The sequence below is a fragment of the Nycticebus coucang genome, chromosome 3 (genome assembly GCF_027406575.1).
Source record: "Nycticebus coucang isolate mNycCou1 chromosome 3, mNycCou1.pri, whole genome shotgun sequence".
Taxonomy (NCBI): Eukaryota; Metazoa; Chordata; class Mammalia; order Primates; family Lorisidae; genus Nycticebus; species Nycticebus coucang.
The window spans coordinates 48,558,844-48,581,672 of record NC_069782.1 but is presented as its reverse complement, the minus strand read 5'-3'; positions in this window follow the sequence as shown (position 1 = coordinate 48,581,672).

Sequence of the window (22,829 nt, the reverse complement as noted above, 5' to 3'; positions counted from 1 at the left end):
TCCTATGAGGTGCTATATTGGTATATTTGAGAGATGAATATCATTCTTTATGTGTATTTCATCTCCACTCTCTGTTTCTGAGGAAAGATGACCCAATATCTGATAAGAACAAGAACAGATATATATGGCCCAAAGGCCCCCCCAACACTTAGAGAAAGAGAGGGACGGTTTGGATGGCATCACAGTGACCTTTGAGGCAATACAAAAGGTTAGCAACATAAAAATCTTCCCGATTTCCAATCCCCAGGGAAGAATCCAGAGGCTGGATTCTAAATTTCCATTTCTATAATGACTTCACACATTTAGATAATACATATTTTTCTAACTCTGTCAGAAATATGTTAGTGCACTTAGCTTCTTTTCACCCAGACTCCTTCCCTTTCATACTGAAAGTTGCCTGATGTGTTGGCATGTCTCAATTGTCAAGCATCACAATAGGAACCAGGTACTGAATAGCATTTTATTCCCAAGGTCACCAGACCTGAGGACAGCAAGTGGAATGTCTTGCCCATTTTCTGGAACAGTGCTGGATCCAGCAGGATTTTGCAGGACGTGATGTGAAACTGTAATAGTAGCCGGCTAACACAGCTCCACATAGCCCACATAAGTTACAGATTTATTAGAAAAGGTTGATTAACTGAAGGTATTTTGTAGGGGCTTGATATGCTGCAATATTTCCCTGTTTGTGGATATTTTTCCTTTCTCAGCCAAATTCGTAGGAGTCAGGAAGACAAATTTCAAAGACATTTTAGATGTTGCTAATAAAGAAACAGCTTCACTAACATCCCCCAAAGACATACTTATGGTATAGAAATTATAGGCCTGTGGCATACTGACATTAGAAAGGAGCATGAGAGAAATTCTGTGAAAAACTCACGGGAGTCCCAGGAATGAGAAAGATGCATGATAATAGATACTCATGCCTCACTGCTCATTCTGAGAATATTCAAAGCTGGAGTCCCCGGACTGAGATCCCACAATGGGGACAGCAGCAGAGGGAACCAGCGCCAGTCAACTCTGCAGAGCAAGTATATGTGATACTGGCCATTGGTCCTGAATAACTTTAATTCAGTGTCCCACAGAAAGTTGGTCTCTCCATGAAATTCTTTGCCTTTGGTTCTACCACAGCAGTGAGCAATGAAGAGCCAGGAGAGATGCCAGCTAGAAAGAAAGTGATTTTCTTTTTCAAACTGTATGCCTAATTCCCAAATACTTACCCTGAAACAGCCAGAACCTGCCAAAACATAAGAGGGAAGTGACAATATGAGGAAAGGACAGATCAAATCCTCATCTTTCTTTTCCTAGTCCCGGGTTACAAGCCCAAGATCTGAGTTGCGGGAAGAGTAGTGCTGACCTGAATGTGAGAATGTAAATATGTGTCCTCTCTGGAGCACCCTCTGGATGGGTGAGTTTGGTATATTCCATCTTCATTCATTCCTTAGTAAAATCATATCTGCTTTCTAGTTAATGATAGATTTAAATTATGTCAATATATTAAATACTTTTTTTAAAGAAAATCTCAACAATGTAAGTAAAAAATTAGCCCTCCTTGATCCTCATTGAATATAATTTCCTTTTCAAGACACTGGTTTCATGTCTGCATTCTTCTGGTGCTCATTTTTCTAGTGATTTTTATATGTACTTATGGAAATATATTTCATAAAAACTCAAATATGACTGATTTAAAACAAGCAAAAATATTTCTCATTTAATTTCTAGTGCTCTTACTTTTCATGAATTCCCGCCATTAAACGTATTTTTATAACAGATGGGTGGTCAATCCATAGATACCTTGAATATAAAGCTATTAAAGTAATTTTTTAAGTTATTACAAAAACATTAAAAAGTCTTCTTTTCGAGCTAACATCTTAAATTTTAAAATGTAAAGTAGCATTTTTCTGTGTGTCCTCACTGAGTAGTTTCCTATATATTTCCCTTTTTAATCCTAGAATTAGGCACACAAAAATAATTTTGCCAGTGCAGCCTAGTGAATAACACAAATAAAAAAAATGTAGAAAAGCTTAGGTGATTCATGCAATGGAAACAAATTTGAGAAGTTGAGTAGTTTTCTCAAGTTTGCACAGTTGATAGTAAGTGGATTAAAGAATTATGTATAGTTTTGGCCTCTTCCCCCTTTGTTTATTTTTTTTCTATTATTGCCTTTTCCTAAGGGCGTAGCAAACATGGATCTATCCACCTTTCTTCCAAGTTGATTGTGGTTGTACATTGCCCGACCCACAATAAGGAAAAAAAGACTGCATCCCTAGAAAATGATAGAACACACAAGGCTGCTAAATATACACCCAAATATGGCCCTCCCTATCTTTTTCACTCATCTTATTACTCTGTCCTTATCCCTGTCTGATGCATATTACTGATCATCAGGATAATGCCCCATATTCTGAGAAGAATAAGTGGATAAAAAATAGTGCTTAATAATTATCAGATGGATGGCATGGTGGGCCAAGCAGACTCCTTGTCCCCCCACCCCCACTTAAACTTTATGGTTCACACTTATTTGCCAACACATAGGACATATGTGCAGACCGGGGTAATTAAGAAAAAAAATATATACATATACAGTTGATGCAGCCTGGGATCTACTGTATCTCTGACCATATTATAGGTCATTATGAAAATAATTGTGATTTTTGCATTGTTGAATTTGCCATTTGATACTGGAATACAGTCTTAAATCAATGTTCTTAAATTATACATAATTTTATTTTATTTGGTGGAGTTCAAATCATTTTATTGAGGGGAATTAGAGGTAGGGAGCAGAGAAGCATGTAGGATGATGAGATTTTATGGCTTCAGTGAGGCCAGGACCTCACCTTCCAGGCTTTATAGCAGAAAAAGCAGTTATATGTCATTTTAATTCACATTTCTCACTTTATATTCTCTCGCTAATGACTTAATGATTTGCTGTTCATTTTGGACTATGGAAATGATGTTAGACAAAAAGCAATTGGAGCAATTTTCTTGTTCAAGTTGAAAATAGGTCATAAAGCAGTGGAGACAACTTGCAGTATGGGTGACACATTTGGTCCAGGAACTGCTAATGAAAGTGCAGTGCAGTGGTGATTCAAGTAGTTTTGCAAAGTAGACAACAGCCTGGAAGATAAGGCGCTTAGTGGCCACCATTGGAAATTGACAATGACCAATTGAGAGCAGTCATGGAAGCTGACCCTCTGACAACTACCTGAGAAGTTACTGAGGAACTCAACGTCGACCATTCTATGGTCATTCAGATTTGGAAAGGCAAAAATCTTGATAAGTGGGTGCCTCATGAACTGACTGAAAATCAGAGCAATTGCCGTTTTCAAGTGTTGTTTTCTTTGGTTCTATACAACAAGAAAGCATTTTTCAATTGGATTGTGATATGCCACAAAAGTGGATTTCCTACAACATCTGGTAATGACCACCTCTGCGATTGGACCAACACGAGCCCCCAAAGCATATCCAAAAGAAAACTTGCAACAAAAAAGATCATGGTCACTGTTTGATGGTCTGCTGCTTGTCTGATCCCTTAGCAGTGGTTCTCAACCTTCCTAATGCTGCAGCCCTTTAATACAGTTCCTGTGGGTCATGACCCACAGGTTGAGAACCACTGCCTTACAGTATTCTGAATCCTGGTGAAATCATTACATCTGAGAGGTGCACTCAGCAAATTGATGAGATGCACCAAAAACTGTAATGCTTGCAGCCAGCATTGGTCAACAGAAAGGGCCCTATTCTGCTCCATGACAACACCTGACCACAGATTGCTCAACCAATGCTTCAAATGTCGAAAAAGTTGGACTATGAAGTTTTGCCTCATCCACCACATTCACCTGACCTCTTGCCAACTGACTACTACTCCTTCAAACACCTCTACAACTTTTTGCAGGGAAAACATTTCCACAACCAGTGGGATGCAAAAACGGCTTTCCAAGATTCATTGAATCCCAAAGTGGGGATTTTTATGCTATAGGAAGAAACAAGCTTATTTCTAATGGCCAAAAATGTGCCAATTGTAATGGTTCCTATTTTGATTAATAAAGATGTGTTTGACCCTAGTTATAATGAATTAAAAATCATAGTCCAAAGCCACAATTAGTTCTGCCCCAACTTAAATATTTCTCAGTGTGCTGTTTATAAATTTTGGCCAATCTCTAGAGAAAACTATCACTCTTCAGGAAGCCAACAAAGGTCTAGACTGCCCCTTTCGGCACTCCAAATTGATTTTAAAGAGTTACCTCCAGCTTTAGGCTTTCATCACTGTTTGCTTGTTGTTTATGTGATTAATTGATGGACTAGATGGTTTCCAATGAAGTGTGCCAATGCTACAACAGTGGTAAAGAAATTAGTGAACTGAGATTATTCCTTGTTGTGGTATTTATTTTTTTTAATCTTTTTTTTTTTAAGTCATTTGTACATAGATCATGAATACATTTATGTCACTGTGGGATTCAATGTGTTGATTATTAGTACAAACTGGAGTGCTTACATCCTACTAATTAACATAGCCTTCACCTCATTTACCCAATTATAGTGTTAAGACATTTATGTTCTACACCTGATAGATCCAACTTGTACTCACAATATTCTCCATAGGTGTGGTCCCCCTATTAACCCTCCCTCTATCAACCCACCCCCTTCCTCCCCCCCTTCCCTCTTTCATCCTAGGCTATAGTTGTGATTCATCTTTCATATGAAAGTGTGAGTGATTATAAATTGGTTTCATAGTAGTATTGAGTACATTGGATATATTTTCCAATTCCTGAGATACTTTATTAAGAAGAATATTTTCCAGCTCCATCCATGTATACATAAGAGAGGTAAAGTCTCCATTTTTTAATGGTGCATAGTATTCCATGGTGTACATATACCATAATTTATTAATCCATTCATGGGTTGATGGGTACGTGGGCTTCTTCCATGACTTGGCAATTATGAATTGAGCTGCAGTGAAGAATCTGGTGCAAATATCTTTGTTTCCAAATGATGTTTGTTCTTCTGGATATACACCTAGAAGAGGAATTGCAGGATCAAACAGCAGGTCTAGATTTAGATCCCTGAATGTTCTCCAAACTTCTTTCCAAAAGGAACATACTAGCTTGCATTTCCACAAGCAGTGCAGAAGTGTTCCCTTTTCTTCACATCCATACCAACATCTGTAGTTTTGGGATTTTGTGATGTGGGCTACTCTTACTGGAGTTAGATGGTATCTCAGAGTGGTTTTGGTTTGCATTTCCCTGATGATTAAAGATGAGCATTTTTTTCACGTGTCTGTAAACCATGAGTCTGTCTTCTTTAGAGAAGCTTCTGTTCATATTTCTTGCCCACAATGAAATGGGATCACTTATTTTTTCCTTATTAATAAGTTTGAGTTCTCTGTGGATTCTGGTTATTAGAACTTTATCAGAAATATAAACTGCAAAAACCCTCTCCCATTCTGAGGGCTGTCTATTTGCCTTATGCAGTGTGTTCTTGGCAGTGAAGAAGATTTTTAATTTGATCAGATCCCAGTAATGTATTTTTGATGTTGCTTCAATTGCCCGGTGTGTCCTCCCCACAAATAGTTCTCCAAGGTCAATTTTTTCAAGTGTTTCCCCTGCACTCTCTCCAAGAATTTTTATAGTTTCACATCTTAAGTTTAAGTCCTTTAGCCATTGACAGTCAATTTTTCTTAGAGGAGAAAGGTGTGGGTCCAGTTTCAGTCTTCTACAAGTCACCAGCCAATTCAACCAGCACCATTAGTTAAATAGGGAATCTTTCCCCCAATTTACATTTTTGATAGGCTTATTGAAGAGCAAATGATGTTAAGTGTCTGGGTTTACTTGTTGGTCTTCAATTCTGTTCCATACATCTACCTCTCTATTTTTGTGCCAGTACCATGCTGTTTTGATCACTATCAATTTATAGTATAGTCTGAAGTCTGGAAGTGTGATTCCTCCTGATTTGTTTTTATTTCTGAGTAATGTCTTGGCTATTCTAGGTTTTTTCTGTTTCCATATAAAATGAAGTACTAATTTTTCCAGATTTTTAAAGTATGACAGAGGTGCTTTAATAGGGACTGCATTAAATCTATAGATTGCTTTAGGTAGTATAGATATTTTAACAATGTTGATTCTTCCCAGCCATGAGCATAGTATATTTTTCCATTTGTTAACATCTTCAGCTATTTATTTTCTCAGAGTTTCATAGTTCTCTTTATAGAGATCTTTCATGTCCTTAGTTAGATACACTCCCAGAAATTTCATCTTCTTTGGCACTATCATAAAGGGAATAGAGTCCTTGATTGTTTTTTTCCCTTGACTATTGTTGATATATATAAAGGCTACAGAATGAAAAAGCTGTGAATGGCTTAAATTGCCTTCTAAATAGGCACAGCTTGGCTGAGTGGATACAAAAACTCAGGCCAGGCATCTGCTGCATTCAAGAATCTCACCTTACCTTAGAAGATAAAAAATAGACTCAGGGTGAAGGGATGATCATCTATAATTCAGGCAAATGGAAATCAGAAGAAAGAAGGCGTTGCAATTTTATTCACAGGTGCAATAGGCTTTAAACCAACAAAAGTAAGGAAAGATAAGGATGGTTACTTCATATTTGTTAAGGGCAACATTCAACATGATGATATTTCAATTATTAACATATGCACCCAACAAGAATGTGCCTCAATTTATAAGAGAAACTGTAGCAGACACAAGCAATGTAATTTCCTCCAGCACCATTATAGTTGGAGATGTTAACACCCCTTTGGCAGTGTTGGATAGATCCTTGAATAAGAAGCTAAGCAGATAAATTTTAGACTTAACCATTCAACAATTACATTTAATAGACATCTATAGAACATTTCCTCCTAACAAAATTGAATACACATTCTTCTCATCAGCCCATGGATCATTCTCCAAAATTGATCACATGTTAGGTCACAAGTCTAACCTCAGAAATTTTTAAAAAATAGAAATTATTCCTTGTATCTTCTTGGACCATCATGGAATAAAAGTTGAACTCAGTAACAACAGGAATCTGCAAAATCACACAAAGACATAGAAACTAAATAATCTTATGCTAATTGATACCTGGGTCATAGATTAGATTAAGAAAGAAATTACCAAATTTTTGGAACAAAATGATAATGAAAACACAAATTACCAGAATCTCTGCGATACTGCAAAGGCAGTCCTAAGAGATAAATTTATAGCATTGCAAGCCTTCCTCAAAAGCATGGAAAGAGAGAAAATCAACAACTTAATGGAACATCTTAAGCAAATGGAAAAGGAAGAACATTCCAACCTCAAACCCAGCAGAAGAAAAGAAATAATTAAAATTAGAGCAGAAATAAATGAAATTGAAAACAAAAAATTATACAACAGATCAACCAATCAAATGTTGGTTTTTTGAAAAGATTAATAAAATAGATAAACCTTTGGTAACGTAACCAGAAGCAGAAGAGTAAAATCCCTAATTTCATCAGTCAGAAATAAGAAAGGCTGAGTAACAACAGACTCCTCAGAAAAATCAACACATTCTTAATGAATATTACATAAAATTCTATTCTCAGAAGTATGGAAATCTGAAGGAAATTAATCAATACTTGGAATCACACCATCTTCCTAAACTTATCCAGGAAGAAGTGGAAATGTTGAACAGACCTATATCAAGTTCTGAAATAGCATCAACTATACAAAATCTTCTCAAAAAGAAAAGCCTGGGACAAGACAGCTTCACATCAGAATTTTACCAAAGCTTTAAAGAGGAACTAGTACCTATATTACTTAACCTTTTCCAAAACATAGAAAAAGAAAGAATACTTCCCAACATATTCTATGAATCAAATATCGCCCTGGTTCCAAAACCAGGAAAAGATACAACAAGAAAAGAAAACTATAGACCAATATCTCTAAAGAATATTGATGCAAAAATATTCAATAAGATCCTAGCAAACAGAAGCCAACAACACATCACACAAATTATACATCACAAGCAAGTGGGTTTCATCCCAGGGTTCCAAGTATGATTCAATATATGTAAATCCATAAATATAATACATCACATAAACAAATTAAAAAACAAAGACCATATGATTCTCTTAATTGATGCAGAAAAAGCTTTTGATAATATCCAGCATCCTTTCTTGATCAGAACGCTTAAGAAAGTAGAAGGAACATTTCTTAAACTGATAGAGGCCATCTACAGCAAACCTGCAGCCAATATCGTATTAAATGAAGTAAAATTGAAATCATTTCCACTGAGATCAGGAATCAGGCAAGGATGCCCATTGTCACCACTGCTATTTAACATTGTAATAGAAGTCTCAGCCACTGCAATCAGGCAAGAGAAGGCAATCAAGGGGATCCAAATTGGACCAGAGGAGATCAAACTGTCACTCTTCACATATAATATGCTTGTATATCTGGAAAACCACAGGGACTCAACTACAAAACTACACATGATCAAGGAATACAGCAACATTTCAGGATACAAAATTAACACTCACAAAGCTGTTGTGGTATTTATTTATAGATTGAATCAAATCAAAGGACTCATTTTCCAGCAGAAATAAACCACTTGCTTCCAAAGACTCTGGGGTACTCATTAAAATTTCATATCCCACATCCCCTATCCTCAGGCCAAGTAAGACAAATAAATCTAGAAAAAAATGATTTTGAGAAAAATGTCAAGACATGGAACTTAAATTGCCAGAAGTATTACTTTTGGCCTGTATAAAAATCCGGAATGCTCCAAATAGGAGACATGGATTATTTCCTTCTGAAATAGTGTTCTGTCACTCCATTCCAAATGAAACCTCTAAACCCTATATTTCTGGGCTGATTGAACAGCATGGGGATTCAAGAGAAAATTTCAACACCATAACTATCTACATACAGATACTAACTAATACAGCAGGAGAAATAAACATGACCTCCACCAACTGATAAGCCTTGCCACCTGTTGGACCAGAAGATTGTGTACACCAAAGTTTTTAGAAGAAGACATGTGCTTTCACCTAGTTGGGAAGGCCTTTGTGAAGTACTGTTAACCACTTAAAACACTGTATAAATAAAAAACATTCTTGATTCATGTGAGCCTCACCAAATTACAATGAGACAGTTGAAGAACCATTTAGTTAGTACAGGAGGCCTGAAAGTATGTATTTCTAGGAACTGTTCCCAGGCCCCTGAAACAGCTGTCTTCCTGGCATAGACAGCTTTTCCCAGCATCACAGATCAAGAGACCCCATTTTTAAATATAAAACTCCTTTGTTCTCCTTTTTACCTGCCCAATAAAAGTGTTATTAAAAACAAACAAACAAACAAAAACAAAAACAAAAAAACACTTCTTCTTTTAAGTCTTCCTCTTCCTTTTAAGTCCTTCTTTAAGGACTGCATAAGTTCCTTGGAAGCTCAGTGGATATCACCTATCCTATCTCATTCTCCCTCTTAATATTCCACTATGACTCTTTTTTTCAAACTATATACCACTCTTACTAAACCCCATTATTTTTTCAGTGGATCCAGGCACAGACCTGACACCCTTTGCAGCACCCTTTCAAATCCTGGCCACATTAATTAATCAATCTAATTACTTGCTATGCCAGCAATCTAAGTCAAGCAAAGGAGCCTAAACTCATTTTTGTTTCTGGCAATGTGAGTACCTGGTGGAACCAGTCTAGAAGATGGCTATATGACAAGATATGAGGTCTACAACTAGAGAAACAACATCATGCTGCTTCTCCTATTGGTGAGCAGAAAAACATCTATGAAAGCCTGAGAACTGTCTTTTGCTCAGGTAAAGTCACTAGAATGAATTTTTATCTTTTCTGGGTGATACAATAGGAAAATATGGAAATAATACTCCATAGTTTGATTCCACAGATGGCATTCATGCACCCTTAGATGGTGCTGACACTAACCCTCATGATGTCAACAATTGTCAAATCACTAGGTGTTATGAAGGGCTCATGAACCAGGCCTGTGGCACTTAGATAGTTCTATTGTCAAGTTGCCAGACACTAAATTGTATATGGACAAACCGTAAGACTGAACTGACTTAGTTAAGTGACAAAACCAAGCTCTTTTGCAATCAGGATCTCTCTGTTGGGTCTTTGGTCTTGGAAATTTGATGAATTAATCCATGGACCATCACAAGTAAGCAAAAGGATAGATTTTATTGATAGATAAGGAAAATGAAAGAAGAAAGTCTCTACCATAGTGGGGGAGTCCTCAAGTGAGCAGCCCATTTGGGCCTTCTTTCTAGGGATCTACATGCAGCTTTTCTCACCCTGTAGCCAGAAGGCTTGGGGAGATGGAATGTATGTCTGAAATATGTCACAATTGTTAGCACCAGGGGCCTATGGCTGGAAGTTACTATTAAAACTTTTGTTTTGAAGGAATGTGGTTCTTCTTGGTGTGTGCTCTCTGGCCCAGGAGTGTTAACTTAGGTAGAATACTAGTCAGACTGGTTTTATGGGCCTGGTGGAGTCAGTGATTGGGGTCTGTGATCAAGCTGGCTTGTGAGCATTCTCAGGCCTAGAAAATGGGGTCTGCGTCCATCTTAGATGTATGGGTTCTGCATCACTATAACTGCTAGAATTGGACCAAAGGCCTTTTATATAAAATATTTCACAATCTGTTCTACATCCATAAACTGCCATAGATTCATGGAAACTGGAGATATAGAAATGCCCATGAAGAAGAAGAGGCACCACACTCTCAAGACCTGGGAGGTCACAGGTTCCAACCTGACCCTGTTTGTAAACCACACTGGTCTTTTTATTGTGTGTGGCCATAAAGTGCACAAGTGGTTCCCACCTTGGTGGTCAGGTTGGATGCTCTGGACTTGTTTATCTGATGCCCACTGTTCCTAGGTTCTCCATTTGCGGGCTAGTCAAATTACAAAATTGGGCTATTTTATTTGTGAAGTGGTACCACACAAATGTTCTTAATGTGATATTATAAGAAACTACTTGTATATCATGGTTCTAAGTTCTTTTTGATTTTCATGACTCTTTTTGTTGCATTTGGAACACATGAGATTGAAAAGAGAGTTTTGAATCTTTCCACGTTAATGGAACAAGAGTTGAATATCACCATGTAAGCATTTGGAGCACTTTAACCTTGTCTCTGTTGTATTTGAAAACCTCTGTGTCCCAGAAGCCCTGACAGCCCAACAAAAAGGAGCTTAAGTGATTATTGGGAAAAACGCTATTTCTATATAAATTGCTCAGGGCATAAGAAACTGATTTATACCTCTTAAAAGACAAGATAAATAGCTTCATCTGATTAATGAAGATCAGTACCCTAGAATGAGAATTGGTTTAATGTGGCATGGGGAAATGTGCTTAGATTCTTTTCTATTTATTTATAGGCAGTTCCTAAGTTACAAACATCTGACTGACATGTGACTCATGCTTACAAATGGAAGCTATTACACATAGTAGTTAAATGTACCTATTCCAACTTACATACATATTCAACTTAAGAACAAACCTATAGATCCTATCTCATTCATAACCAAGGGACTGCCTATATTCTCATTGTAAACTATGTTCTTCTTTCCCTTGTCAGATCATTTATTACTTGACTACTAACCAGATCTTTCTCTTACCATAGCCACTGCCTCAATTTTAATGAGTGAAATTTTTAGGACAGTTCCAGACAAGGGCAATGAAGGAACTCAGGAAATTTCACCCTGAAATGTGACTCATTTGTACAAAGAATTGAATTAAAGGTCCTTAAGGATTGTTAGGCCCTTAGAAGGGGCTTTCCCTCAATCTGCATAACCAGATATACCTCTCAAAAGAACAATAGACTTCCCTTCCCTGTTATTTCACTATATTGCAGGGAAGAAAATCAAGAATGCAACAAGATTTAGCCCAAATCATTTTAAAAATAATGGCTGTGTCTCAGGTTAATTTACAAGTCAATCTTTTTACTTCATCCATTCATCCTCCCAAATAGGTATTCATCCTCCCTAGTAACCTCTATTTCCCCTAAACATAATTAACTATATTTCTTCCTCCCCCCCCCCTGCTAAAAGGAGGGTACAAAAATACATGGATCCCTGGTGTGCTTTCCTTGGACTTTACTTAACAAACCTAAACAATGTGACCTAATAATCAGCACTTCATATTAATCTGAAATTTAAAAAATATGTATGTCTGGCTCCTACTGGGATATTAGGTAATCATCCTGTGATTCTCCCTATATGCATGATAAATAAAGTTCTTATTTATCTGCCTTAATTGTGAGTTAATCTTTTAGCAAACTTTCAGGGGAAAGGGAAAGTTTCCCATTACCACCATACTATCTTTCAAAGATAACAACCAGTGGCTTCTTTGAACATACTTAGAATAGTCCAGAGAGCATATTTGCAAATATATCAGTTAAAGATGTGACCAATTTCAGTATTTTTTAAATACAACCATTTTGTACTTTTTTTTTTTTTTTTTTTTTTTGCCAGTGTCTCACTGTCACCCTGGGTAAAATACTGTGGTCTTATACCTCAAAGCAACCTCAAACTCTTGAGCTCAAGTGATACCCTTGCCTCAGCCTTCCAAATAGCTGTGACTACAGGCACCTGCCACAATGCCTGGCTAATTTTTCTATTTTTAGTAGAGATTGGGGTCTTGCTCTTGCTCAAGCTGGTCTTGGACTCCTGAGCTCAGGCAGTCTACCTACGTCCTCGAGTGCTAAAAGTTCCACATTGCAGTCCTATAAATTATGTACTCTTATCCTGGCTTAGTTTCAAATAAGTATCCAGTATACCTAGTACATATCTAATACTATTTTATAAAATTAAAATCAAATTAGGGCAAAACACGTCACATTATAAAGTTGTACTGATATGGCTAGGAAAAAAGTAACCTAGATATTGCTAAGCTCCATGGAATATTCAGATACATAAAAGTGTTTCCAAAAGTTTGTCTTTTGTAGAATTAGCTTAACAAACTATTTTGTTGTAAAATCAGAAAGCTTCTTGGCCAAATTCTATTTCTATAATTAGAAAGTCAAGCATTTAACAAAATACCAAATCTATTACAATTATTTAAAAGACTTTAATTCTGTAGAAATACATATACATTGTATCATACACCAAGAACTTCATTATATAAATTCATATTTTGTTGACTCTATTGGCAGTATTTTTTTATAAAAAAAAACATTTTCGTTTATAATTCATCTTTCCCTGTGTGATAGTAGCAGTTGATTATAGGTAGCAAACTTCTTTCCTTCTTTTCCCCCAATAGAGGCTTTATTTAGTTCTCTTTGTCACTGATGTAATGTCATCATTATGACAAATGTCACCAATATTCCATTACCCTTGGAATGCCAAAGCATGAATCTCTTTTATGACTGTTACAACATGAAGAGGTCTAGTTTCTAAGAATGTGCTGTCTGGAGAGGATTGGTTTGAGAAGTTTCTATGAGATCCAGGATAAGGTACAAGCCTCTGTGCATCTTCCCTGTTTTTTATCTCTAAATGTGATGAATGCAGTTGTCTACCAAAGCTAACCTGTGTTTTAAACTGGCAAGTTCAGTTTCCAAAGACAAGGAGAGAGGTGCAGTGTGTACCAGTTTTTCCCTGATACTGGGAGGAAGCCTGGATTATTTGCTTCTCCTTTAAACAGAAATGCCTCAGCTGTAATAGCAGTAGTCAGGAGGAAGATTTGAGATAAAATAATGAAAATATAAAATATTATCAGCTCAATTGTGTTAATAACATCAAAGAAGATTTCTCTTCTAAGGAAAGTATTCACTCTTGCTGTTTTTGCCTAAAACACACACACAACACAAAATTATACAGAAATCTAAAAAATATATGTTATGTTCAATATAGCAAAAATCCAAAATCAAGAAGGATAAAGAATTTATGGATTCTTCCTTGAAATTTATGACTCTCTGTACCTAACTGAAGTGCAGTTGTTTGGATAGACATTACTAAGTTGCTTTGGTTGGACCAAATGTATTACACCTTGCTAGTGAAATTATCAGTAATTCAATTTATTTATTTCATGAATATAAAAATAAGTAATACTTGATTATATTTTCTGTATACAGTGAGTAGGCAATATACTGGAATTAGTTGAAAACAATCTTGCCTAAACACTGAACTTTTTTTTTTCAAGTTAATGTGAAGGTACCAATATCTAGATAACAATATTTACAGTTGTAAGGTATAGTACCTCTTGTAGTTGTGTCCCACACAGGAGGTGTACCATATACCTTTACACTGTACCCATTAAGTGGGAGCACACCCATCCCCTCCCCTTCTCCCTTGTTCCTCCTCTCTCCACCTCCACCCAACTTGAATTGAATTGGGTTTTCCTCTTATGCAGGTGTGTATTAGATTGTCTTCTGACTTCGTATTAGTATGAGTACACTGGATATTTGCTTTTCCATTCTTTTTATACTTTACTAAAAGGAATGTGTTTAACTTCATCCAGGTTAAAACAAAAGATGTAAAGTTGCCATTTTATGCATTGCTGAAGCGTATTCCATGGTATACATATGCCACAGTTTGTTAATCCATTCTTTGATTGGTGGGCTTTTAGGTTGTTTCCACATCTTAGCAATTGTAAATTAATCTACAATAAAAAAACTAGTGCAAATGTCTTTACGATAATTTTTTTTCCAGATAGATGCCTAGAAATGGGATTTTGAAATCAAATGGGAAGTCAAATTTGGGTTTTTGAGAATTCTCCATACTTATTTTCAAAGAGGCTGTATTAGTTTGAAGTTCAACCAACAGTGTAAAAGTATGCCCTTCTCTCCACATCTGCACCAGCATCTTCAACTTTGGAACTTTGTGATGTGGGCATTCTCACTGGGGTTAATCTCAGAGAAATGCATTTCTCTGATGATTAGAGATGATAAGTATTTTTCATATGTTTGTTATTTGTCTGTCTAGAGAAAAACAAACATGTTATATGTTTGTTATCCATTTGTCTTTCTCAGAGAAAGTTCTGTTCATGTCTCTTGCCCAGTGATAGATGAGATTGTTAGCCCCCCGTTTTTATTCATTAATTTGAGTTCTCTATTGATCCTAGTTAACAAGCCTTTGTTAGATTCATAACATGCAAATATCTTTTTCCATTCTGAAGATTGTCTATTTGCTTTACTTGTTGTATCCTTAGCTGAGCTGAAGCTTTTCAATTTAATTAAGTCCCACTTGTTTATTTTTGTTGTGATCGCCACTGAAGTCTTCTTCATAAAATCTTTCCCCAGGCCAAAATCCTCAAGAGTTTTTCACACTTTCTCATAGGCTTTTTCTTTTTTTTTTTCATTTTCTGGCTTATATTTAAATCTTTTATGCATATTGAGTCAATTTTTATAAGTGGTGAAAAGTGCAGTTACAGTTTCAGTCTTTTACTTCTTGTTATCCAGTTTTCCCAGTACCATTTATTGAGAAGGGATTTTTTTCCCCAGTGTTTACCTTTGTTTAGTTTATCAGGTGGCAACTAAATACTGATTTCATCTCTTGGATCTCTTCATCTCTATTCAGTTCCATATGTCTATATCTCTATATTCAAAACCATGTTGTTTTGATCACATGTCTCTATTTATATTCCAATACCATGCTGTTTTGATAACTGTGGACTTATAATGTAAAGTCTGGTACAGTGATGCCTCTGGCTTTGTTTTAACTATTAAAAATTGCCTTGGCTATATGGGTTTTTTTCTGGTGCCATATGAAAAACAAAACCTGTTTTTCCAGTTACTCAAAGGATAATGTTGGTATTTCAATTGGGATTTCAGTAAGTCTAGAGTGCTTTGGGCAGTATAAACATTTTAACAATGTTGATTCTCCTCAGCCAAGAACATGGTATGTTTTTCCATTTGTTAACATCTTCTGGTATTTCTTTTCTTAAGAATTCCATAACTGTCTTTGATAAGACCTCTGTTGTTAGGTATATTCCTAGGTATTTAATTTTCTTTGCAGCTACTGTGAAGGGAATTGTGTCCTTGATTTGCTTCCTAACGTGGCTGTTATTGGTGTACATAAAGGCTATTGATTTGTGGACATTGATTTTATATCCTAAGATATCACTGTATTTTCTGATGACTTTAGGAATTCTGAAGTTGAGTCTCTGGGGTTTTCTAAGTATAAGGTCACATCAACAAAGAGGGAGAGTGTGACCTCCTCTATCCCCATTTAGATACAATTTATATCCTTTTCTTCCTTGATTGCATTGGTTGCAACTTTCAGAACTATGTTGAATAACAGTGGTGATAAAGGACTTCCTTGTCTGGTTCCAGTTCTAAGTGGAGAAGCTTTTAGTTATACACCATTCAGTATGATGTTGGCTGTGAGTTTGTCATAGATGGCTAAAATCAGCTTAAGAAATGTGCCACCTGTGCCTATATTCTTAAGTGTTCTTGTTAGAAAAGGACACTGAATTTTGTCAAATGCTTTTTCTGCATATATTGAAAGCTCTTATAGTCTTTGTTTTTGCTTATTTTGGTATGGTGTGTTACATTTATGGATTTGCCTATGTTAAAAAATGTTGCATCTCTGGGACAAAGGCTATTTGATTCTGATATATAATTATTTTAATGGGTAGATGCAATCTATTACCTAAGATTTTGTTGAGTATTTTTGCATCAATATGAATTAGTGAAATTAGTCTTTATTTTGCCTTTTTATTTAGGTCTTTTACTGATTTTGGAATCAAGGTTAGTTTGCTTCATAGAACATACTGGAGAAGGTTTCTTCCTTTTCAGTGTTTTGGAATAGATTTGGCATTAGAGGTACAAAGGTACAAGCTCATCTTTGAAGCTGTTATAGAATTCTGATGTTAAGCCATCTGGTCTTAGGCTTTTTTTTTTTTTTTTCTGGAAGCTTTTTTATTATTTCTGCAATATAGTGCTTGATGTTAGTCTATTCAAGAGATCTATTTCTTCTTGGTTAAGTCTAGGAGTATGCTGTAATGCCAAGTATTGGTCCACTTCCTCCCAATTGTCAAATTTCTGGACATACTAAAATTTTTAGTATGTCAGAAATAATCTCTTGTGTCTCTATGTTATCAGTTGTTATTTTCCCCTTTTCATTTCTGATTGAGGTTATTAAAGATTTTATTTTTTATTTCTAGTTAATCTGGTCAATGCTTTATTGATTTTATTTATCTTTTCAAAGAACCAAATTTTTGTTTCATTAATTTTATGAATGATTCTTTTATTTTCAATTTCATTGATTTTTTTATTTCATTTGGTTAATTCTTTTCTTCTGCTAGGTTTTGAATTGGATTGCTCTTCCTTTTCTTTAACATGATTCATTAGGTTATTGATGTGCTCTCTTTCTGTTTTTGGATGTAGGCGTCTGATGCAATAATTTACCCTCTAGGACTGCTTTCACAGTGTCCCATATGTTTCAGTGGCTTGTGTCTTCACTGTTGTTATGCTTAAGGAAGTTAATGATTTCCTTTTTTTAATCTCTTCTTTGACCTAACTGTCATTCAGCATAAGGTTGTTTAATGTCTATGTCTTTGTGTTGGGATGACAACTTTTGACAGAGTTTAGTTCCACCTTTTTTGCCTTGTCTAAGAAGATACAAGATTAAATTCCAAATCTCTTGATTTTGTTGAGGTTTGATTTGTGTCCTAAGATATGATCTATTTTGAAGAATGGGCTGATAATTTTAGTTTTGGGATTCAGTGTTCTATATATGTCTATCAAGAACAGTTGTTCTAGGGTCACATTTAAGTCCCTTTATCTTTGTTTAGTTTCTAATTATAGCATCTGTCCAGCTCTGTTGAAGGAGGTTAAAGTCCCCTGTTATTATGGTGTTATGTGATATCATATTGCTCAGACTAATTAAGGTCTGTTTCAAGACTCTGGGGGCATTTAACCTGGGTGCATAAATATTTAGAATTGAAATGACTTCTTGTTGTATTGTTGCTTTGACCTATTTATAGTGTTCATCTTTGTCTTTTTTGACTTTAGTTGCTTTTAATCCACTCGTATCTGAAAGTAAGATTGCAACCCCTCTTTTCTTCTGATTTTCATTTGTCTGAAAAATTGTCCCCCATTATTTAACAGTGAGTTTTACTTTGTCCTTCAAGGCTAGATGTGTTACCTGAAGACAAAAAATGGATGACTTGTGGGTTTTTTTTTTTTTTTTTTTTATCCAATCAACAGACTATGCCTTTTCAGTGGGGGAATTCAAGCCATTAACATTTATTGAGATAATTTATAAGTGTGATGGCATTCTGTTCAACTAATTTTGTGAAAATCCATTGCTTAGTTTTATCTTTTGAACCATTGTGGAACTCAATTTTGTCCTTTAGTTTCTAGGTGCTTACTTTGCCAGTAGTTCATTGTGATGGTCAGTATATAGACCAGGTCTAAGTATTTCTAGTAGAGCTGCTCTTATTGTGCCACACTTCTTCAATGTTTGTATATCAGTAAATTATTTGATTTCTCTGTCAATTTTTTAAAGCTTAGTTTAGCAGAATATGTAATTCTGGGCTGAAATTGTTATAAGTAGTTTAAAATAGATGACCTCATCTTCTGCCTTGAAAAGTTTCATTAGAGAAGTCTGCAGGCCCTCTGATGGATTTGCCCATTGGTCAATTGGCACTTACACCTTGCAGCTTGCAAAGTCTTTCTCTTTTGTCTTAACATTGGACTGGTTTGTGACAATGTGTGTTGCAGAAGCTCTATTTGAGTGGAGATGACCTGGAGTCTAATATCTCTCTGAAAGCAGTGTGTCAGAATCTTTGGTGATATTTGGGAAATTTTCATTTATGATATCCTTTAGTAGGACTTTTATGCTTCTGAGGCATACTTCTTCCCCTTCTGGTTTGAATGCGTCATGAAGTACCATAATTTTGTCAGTCATGTTCTGCTTTCTCTCTTTTTTCCTTTTCTTTTCTTCTTCTTCTTCTTTTTTTTGGAAAGACAGAGTCTCACTTTATTGCCCTCGGTAGAGTGCCATGGTGTCACACTGTTTATAACAACCTCCAACTCCTGGGCTTAGGCGATTCTATTGCCTCAGCCTCCTGAGTAGCTGTGAACACAGGCACCTGTCACAATGCCCAGCTCTTTTCTTTTTTTATCGTGCAGTTCGGCCAGGGCTAGGTTTGAACCCTCCACCCTTGGAATATGGGGCCAATGCCCACTGAGCCACAGGCGCAGCCCCTCTCTCTCTCTCTCTTTTTTTTTTTCTCTCTTTTTAACTCCCTGAGTTAGCTCATGAGCTTTATCCTCTATCTCTGAGATTATTTCTTCTGCATGGTCTAATCAGTTATTGATGCTTTGTATTGCATCTTGAAATTCTTTGATTGACTGCTTCAATTTCTTAAGCTCTGCTATATTCTTTTTATATTCTTCCTATCATTCATCTCTTATTTGGTTCTATTTTTGGATGTCCTTTTGGTTATTTTACACTTTCTCAGCAATTTCCTTCATTGTTTTTACCAACCATATTTTAAATCCCCCTTCTGCTATTTCTAACATTTCTTTATAGATAGACTACTCTGTAGTAATTACATCATGAATTCCTCTGTAGTAATTAGATCTGGTTTTTCATGTTGCTAGGATTTTTCTGCTGTTTCTTCCTCATAAGTCTTTTTTTTTTAATCTATTTATTTTGTCTATTTACTTGCTCTATTTCTTCCTTTCACTTCCTCTTGCTGTTTAAGTTACTGTGCCTTTGACCTAAGGTGTTGATGTGTACTTTTGGAAAAGGACTAAAAAGATGAGAAGAGTGAAGAAAAAGAAGGGATAAAAGTAAAAAAATGAAAGGAGGTGAGCAAAAGGGAAAAGTGACAAAAAGTAGACAAGAACAGAAAGAGAGATGGGGTAATAGTAGTGTACAGTAGGATACTTTGACCCACACCCACAAATCCAAGCCTCTAGTGGGGCTGGGTTGGGTAGGTCCCTTGATATCTGCAGCTCTTTGCCAGCCTGAATAGACACAGGACCCATATCCACCAAATATAAAAGAAAAATAAAAAGGACTATAAATCAAACCAAAACAAACAAACAAAAAAACCTTAAGGGATAAAATTGGGAGAAAAAACAAATAAGAAGGGCAGAAAATCTAGCAAAAATGAATCCCTCATTATTAAAGAAGGAAAGAGTAAAAAATTTTGTTTACATGAGAAAAACAAAAAAGAAAAAGAAAATGCCAGGAGGGGAAAAGTGAAAAAATTATACACACACACACACACACACACACATATATATATATATATATATACCAGCAAGAGATATATTATCTTGCTGGTAACAGATATATATCTTGCTGGTTGAATATTGCCTGAACTACAGATACAGATGATCTTCTGGGATGAGATTCTAATCACAATGCTGATGGAGCTGTATAAGATGGAGACTGGGAGCCTCTGCTAGCTTCTTTGCCCTCAAACCCCACAGGGTTTGGAGAGTAAATCTTTCCTCAGCCTTCTTAATAGACATGCCTCAACCTTTCCAAACCATGTCCTTTGGCTAAGCAATGGCTTCCCATAAAAGTGTGTGTTGGTGCTCTCTCTCCAGAAGTGGCTGCCTGATTATATGGTGTGCCAGAGTATATGGTGTGTCAGAATCAGCCTTGCTCTATGCCCTTAAGGGATAAGCATGTAAGGCATCTACCACATTGGCTGTGCCTGGCCTGCAGCCAAACAGTGAAAGCTTTGCTCCAACCCAGTGGCTCAGTACTGGCCTTTGGGCACTGTTCAAAGTGGCTTGCTCACCCAGGGTTTCCCAAGCTAACTCAACCAAGTGACCAAGGGAGAAAAGAAAAAAAAAAACCCTTCAGGGAAGGCCTTCCCTGTCTGCAAACTCTCCCTGCTGCTATAGCTGCTGATGCTACAACCACCACAGCCAGCGGGCCTCTGATAGATCACAAACACTTGCCACTTCACTGCTTTCATCCTCCTCTTGACGTCCTAAAGTGGTGTCCTGCTGCCTCCCTGTGCCCCCAAAGGGATGTTTCTGGGTACAGCCCCAAAGCGAGAGGTGACTGGAGTCTTCTTTCCTCAATCTCCATGTGCCCGGTTGTAAAGAAACTGTCTCTAGTCTCCCATCTTGCTCCAGACCTGTCCAGGGAGTTTTTTGTTGTTGTTAGTTTTTTATTGTTTCTTCAATCTCAGTACCTGATATTGGTCTGTTCAAGAGATCTATTTCATCTTGGTTAAGTCTAGGAAAATGTTCTGATCACAGGTATTGGTCCATTTCCTCTGCATTGTCAAATTTCTAGGTGGGTGTAGAGTTTCTTGTAGTAGTCATACATAATCTCTTGTATCCTGTGATAAAGGCTAAACTTTTGATAAATTTTTGGGTGACCATTTATATTGCCTAAGACAATGTTATCAAAAATATGGTTCACATAGCTACAGAATTAGCATCTCTTGAGAGCTCATTAAAAATGCACATTCTTTTGCCTTAGCTTCCCAGGTAGCTGGGACTACAGGCTCCCACCACAAGGCCTTGTTATTCTTAGAGGTGGAGTCTCTCTCTGGCTCAGGCTGGTCTGGAACCTGTGAGCTCAGGCAACCCACTTGCCTCAGACTCCCAGAGTGCTGAAATTATAGGTATGAGCCACCACTCACAGCGATTCTTATGCTTATTAAGTTTGAGAACTGACCCATGAGTTAAGTAGAAGGAATATTTGAGAGTAGGATGTAGTTTGTACCCAGAAGCTGTCCTAGCTGAGAGCCATAGGATGAACAAGTTAAAGAAGGAAGAGTAGGATTCAGATAAGAAATTAAGGACTATGTGGAATGACAGGATAAAATCAAAATATGGACTCCAAGGGTAACACTTCCTCATAAGTTAATGTTGTCAACAATTCATACATCTTCCATGTTAACTAGATGGTTATGAAGGTTATAAAATGGAGTCAACTAGTTTTCAGAATAGACATTTTCTGTCTACATGAAATTTCCCAAACCTCTCTGAAATAGGTTTTTTGATATTTCTTATGCTTTAAGACTATATCTGTTTTCCATCAATTTACAGTAGGGATTGAAATGCACACACTTATTATATTTTATTTAAATAATATATAATATTAAATATTACTTATTAATATTTAATCCTATACTTATTATATTTTTTTAAATGTAGTGAGTATATTTTTCAATTAGCAATTGGGATACACCATTATATATATTATTTTTTAACTCATGGGAACAGTGAGAAAGAATAATTGATAATGGAAATCCTTCTGGAAAATTGTCAAGTATTGACAGTGAAACACTGGCTTGATATAGAATCACCAGTTTGACATAACACTGACTGCTTTAATAAGGCACTTTATTACATAAAAATTCTTCAACAGATAGCCAAAGGATAACTTTGAAGGTGGCCAGGTGGACATAGTGATATTCAGCAATGAGGTACAGAGAAATTTTTCTAGGAAGAGTTCATGAACTTAACTTTCAGACCATGTATATCACCTTGGTTAAGATGAAAATTATATGTAAAGTTAGAAAATTCCAAAAACTACAAACAACAACAGAAATGAGTGATTTAATTCCATATTTACCAGCAGAAATTCACTGGTCCTATTATCAGGATTGCATTTTTTGTCTTTCTCTTCTCCTTGGACCAGCAGCCTAAGAGATTTGCGTTCAGATAGGGTCTGCCATGATAGTGCTTTCAGGATTTATGAGTTTCCTTGTCACACTGAATTTCCCTAAATGCATATCAAAGCCCATTATTTAAATTGTCAATAGTTCTGTGGCTTATTACATGCATTTGAGGCAAAAATCCACTTTATATTACTAGTCTCTCCAGGGTGTTCTCTGTAAAAACATGATAAGTATGTGTGCAAAAGTTACTATATTTCCCTTAAAATTATATTAATAACTTGAAAAGCATCAATATAACCTT